Consider the following 5,000-nt stretch of genomic DNA (forward strand, 5'->3'; position numbering starts at 1 on the left):
CACACACACACACACACATATATATATATATATATATATATATATATATGCTTATATGCATATCTGTTTGTATACACACACACACGCGCACATATATATATATATATATATATATATATATATATATATATATATATATATATATATATATATACAGTAGAAAGATGAATAGATTTGTACATATGTCCGAACAATATTGATTAAAATATTTCGTGGTAAATTTAGTCCAGTGTAGAATAAAGAACCCCGATTAAACGAAGGCAGAAAAAAGGCCTAAAAAGTTCATTATATTGATGGTTGAAGAATATATGTCCTGTCATATTTTCTTTTGTTAATTCATCGTTTTCCATTAGAAAAGCTGATAATTACCTGGATATGTTTTTTTTTTTTTTGAGTCATTGTTAAGGCTTAATTGGAAACACGACAGAGACGCAGAAAATGGGATAAGCCTCAAGCCTGTGTAGATGAACTATAAGCTGTGACTATTTCTATTGTTTTCATTTCGAGCCACCCCCATTTATCCCTCCCCCCCTTTTTTAAAGAGCATTGCAGTATTGTATATGTGAAGTGTTCATCCCCACACATACGTGCGTATATATTTATATATACTGTATATATATATGCACAGTATATATATATATATATATATATATATATATATATATATATATATATATATATATATACATATATATAATATATATATATATATATATATATGAGAGAGAGAGAGAGAGAGAGAGAGAGAGAGAGAGAGAGAGAGAGAGAGAGAGAGAGAGAGAGAGAGAGAGAGAGAGAGAGAGTTCATAGTCCTCATTTTGTAAAGCATTACAGTATCGTATTGGTGAAGTGTTTATTCACACACACACACTTACATATACAATATATATATGTATATATATGTATATATATATATATATATATATATATATAAGTGACTTTTTGTTATTTTTTGTTATATTCAAGTCCTTGAAGTTAATATCTTATTCCACTTTGGTTGATAACATCTAGAAAAAAATGTTAACTTTTTGACATCTGCTGTTAGCGTACCATGACCCACAGTAGTCATGTTGCTATTAGATAAACATCAATAAATTACCTTCTTGTCATTACGCCTTATAATACATACATTTAATTACTCCTTACATTACTTTAAGTTGATTAAGACGATATCGGCAGTAGGTCTTCACAGAGATCAATAACGTGATGTTCAAAGGTAGTTGCTCTGTATATTAGTAGCGTGAGGTATGTCAAGTTCTGTAACACCAATCGATGGTTTGAAATCGTTTGAAGATATTTTTAGAAACTGAACTAGATGAGCTTTGCATGTGTCAAGTATATTTTTCCGATATGTTTTTGGTGTTTATGTAAAAGCTCAGTAAAAGGGTGTTTTTTTTATTCGTCTTATAATTCATATATATTGGTATTTATAGTTACCAATTGCTCTTACGATTACAAGTGTGCTTGGATATATATATATATATATATATATATATATATATATATATGTATATATATATATATATATATATATATATATATTTATTTATTTATATATATATATATATATATATACTGTAATATATATATATATATATATATATATATATATATATATATATATATTATACATATACAGTATATATTTAAATATATATATACTGTATATATATAATATATATATATATATATATATATATATATATATTACAGTATATATATATATATATATATATATATATATATATTTATATATATACATTATATATGTTTATATATATATATGTATATATATATATATATATTATATGCATATATATAAATATATATGTATATATATTGTATATGTGTATGTAAATATATATATATATATATATATATATATATATATATATATATGTGTGTGTGTGTGTGTGTGTATCATCATCATCACCATATCTTCCTACGCCTATTGACGCGATGGGCCTCACTAAGTGGGCCATTCTGTCATTGTCGCTTTCCATAGACTGACTAAATCCATAGATGATTTATTGGCTAGATTCATCAAAGGATAGCCAGTTCCTTGTGATGCGCAGTACCTATTTAACTAAGGCAATATATATATATATATATATATATATATACATATATATATATATATATATATATATATATATATACATACACACACACACACATATATATATATATATATATATATATATATATATATATATATATATATATATATATATATATATATATGTTGTGTATATGCTTAGTGGTAAAACAAATATACCATATTTATTATATGGTATTACTAGACTGTCATTATGATTTTACAATAATTTTTTTATAATCCCCACAATATAATTAAAGAATATAGGAATTTTAGCTTTCAACCTATCCAAAGTTTTTCATGGAGATTGTCTCTGCTGTTTGTAGATAAAAAAAAAAGATAGAAATTTCTTTCTTGGTATAAAGCAGTTATAAACGTTGCTGTATGTATACAAAAATACTCGATATGTAAACAAAACAAAGGAGGTAGAATGTTAGGGCTTTGTCAAAGCTTTCCAGCACGCTATGTGTTAATTTTCATGGTCATCTCACTTTAAAAAAATAAATAAATAAATGGAATCGTTGTTTTCAGTCCGTAGAGTTTATCGACAATGCGTCTCCGTCCATTTCGGAAAATAATGCTTCAAAATTAATGCATATCATAAGTTCATGAGAGATTTCTCAATTCCGCTTTATTTAATGCGGCATAAATCCAATAAAGATATTGGCGATATATGTTTACCAGATCCAATCCTTATTTTATGAGCTATATAAACAGTTTTGAGCATAAGGCTGATATTCCCTCCCGGAAAACATGATTCGGCAGTCTCTATTGCTGAAGTCGTATCACCCTCATCTAGCACGCATTCTTACATTTCCTGGATATCGTGATTAAGTCTTTCACGCCATTTATCTAACATTTCAAGTTCCTCCTCTCTTCTTACTTAGTTCTGAAATAAACTCTTTTCCATTAACACCCCACGGTTGAACAACTTTTCTCCACATGACCAAACCACCTCAGAATACTCTCATCTTTTTATCACTTTTAAGTATCTCTAGAACACTTCTCACCATACTAGTTCACCTCAACATCTTAAGCATTTTTTGTAACATTCACACTTTAATACCATAAAGGAGATAGGGCACAACATTTCTTACCATACCAATTCACTTCAACATCTTCAACCTTTTTTCTAACATTCACACTTCACTACCATAAAGGCGATATGGCACAGCATTTCTCACCATACCAATTCACCTCAACATCTTCAACCTCTTTTCTAACATTCACACTTTACTACCATAAAGGAGAGATGGCACAACATTTCTCACCATACCAATTCACCTCAACATCTTCAACCTTTTTCTAACATTCACACCTCACTTCTATAAAGGAGAGATGGCACAGCATTTCTCACCATACCAGTTCACCTCAACCTCTTCAACCTTTTTCTAACATTCACACTTCACTTCTATAAAGGAGAGGTGGCACAACATTTTTCACCATACCAGTTCACCTCAACATCTTCAACCTTTTTCTAACATTCACACTTCACTTCTATAAAGGAGAGGTAGCACAACATTTTTCACCATACCAATTCACCTCAACATCTTCAACCTTTTTTTCTAACATTCGCACTTCACTACCATAAAAGAGAGATGGCACAGCATTTCTCACCATACCAATTCACATCAACATCTTCAACCTCTTTTCTAACATTCACACTTCACTACTATAAAGGAGAGGTGTCACAACATTTCTGACCATACCAATTCACCTCAACATCGTCAACATTTTTTTTCTAACATTCACACTATTATAACTTAAAAGAGAGATGGCACAACATTTCTCACCATACCAATTCACCTCAACATCTTAAACATTTTTTCTAACATTCACACTTCACTGCCATAAAAGAGAGATGGCACAACAATAATAACCAAATAGTTCACATCAACTTCTTCAACCTTTTAATCTAACATTCACACTTCACTACCATAAAGGCGATATGGCACAGCATTTCTCAACGTACCAATTCACCCCCCAACATCTTTAACCTCTTTTCAAGCATTCATACTTCACTACTATAAAGGAGAGATGGCACAACATTTCTCACCATACCAATTCACCTCAACATCTTCAACATTTTTTTCTAACATTCACACTTCACTACCATAAAGGAGAGATGGCACAACACTGCTTACACATATTCCCACCTTCTCTTCTTCAGACAGCTCAAGTCTCTTCCAATCTTTAGCGAACAGCCTGCTACCCTCCTTTCGTCACCCATTTATTACCTCTTTATTTTTCTTACCATCATCTTTATATCAACCTTTTTCATTCCTCATCTATCCATACTTGCATTTAATCATCTACCTGGTTTCCAGTCATCATTGTAACGTCACCTCTTGCAATCACTTGAAAATATTTCACCAGCTTCTGCAATTTATCTCCAATAGCCCAAATCAACGCATCTTCGTCTGCAGACATCCACCATCTGTGTCCACTGTCTTTTCTCTAATATCTGACACACACGCACACACTTATATATGTATATATATTTGTATATATATATATATATATGAATACATTTATATATATATATATATATTATATATATATATATATATGTGTGTGTGTGTGTGTGTGTGTGTGTATGTGTGTGCGTGTGATATAATCGAACATTTAAATTCATATAGATAAACTATGCCATAAAAAGGTTTGAAACTTTCAATGTGACAATGATATGTAAAAGCGCTCTCTCTCTCTCTCTCTCTCTCTCTCTCTCTCTCTCTCTCTCTCTCTCTCTCTCTCTCTCATGCAAAGTGACGCAGAATAATAGAAAATAAAGACTATGTAAATAATATTTTCTAATTCAGCGGGCCTTTTGTTTTTCCCCGAGGCTTGATGTTCGCTTTTGTTCCATGCAAGATTTTTTTTCCCCTCTCTTCCAGGGAACCAT

Source organism: Palaemon carinicauda, chromosome 2 (genome assembly GCF_036898095.1).
Source record: "Palaemon carinicauda isolate YSFRI2023 chromosome 2, ASM3689809v2, whole genome shotgun sequence".
NCBI classification, from domain to species: domain Eukaryota; kingdom Metazoa; phylum Arthropoda; class Malacostraca; order Decapoda; family Palaemonidae; genus Palaemon; species Palaemon carinicauda.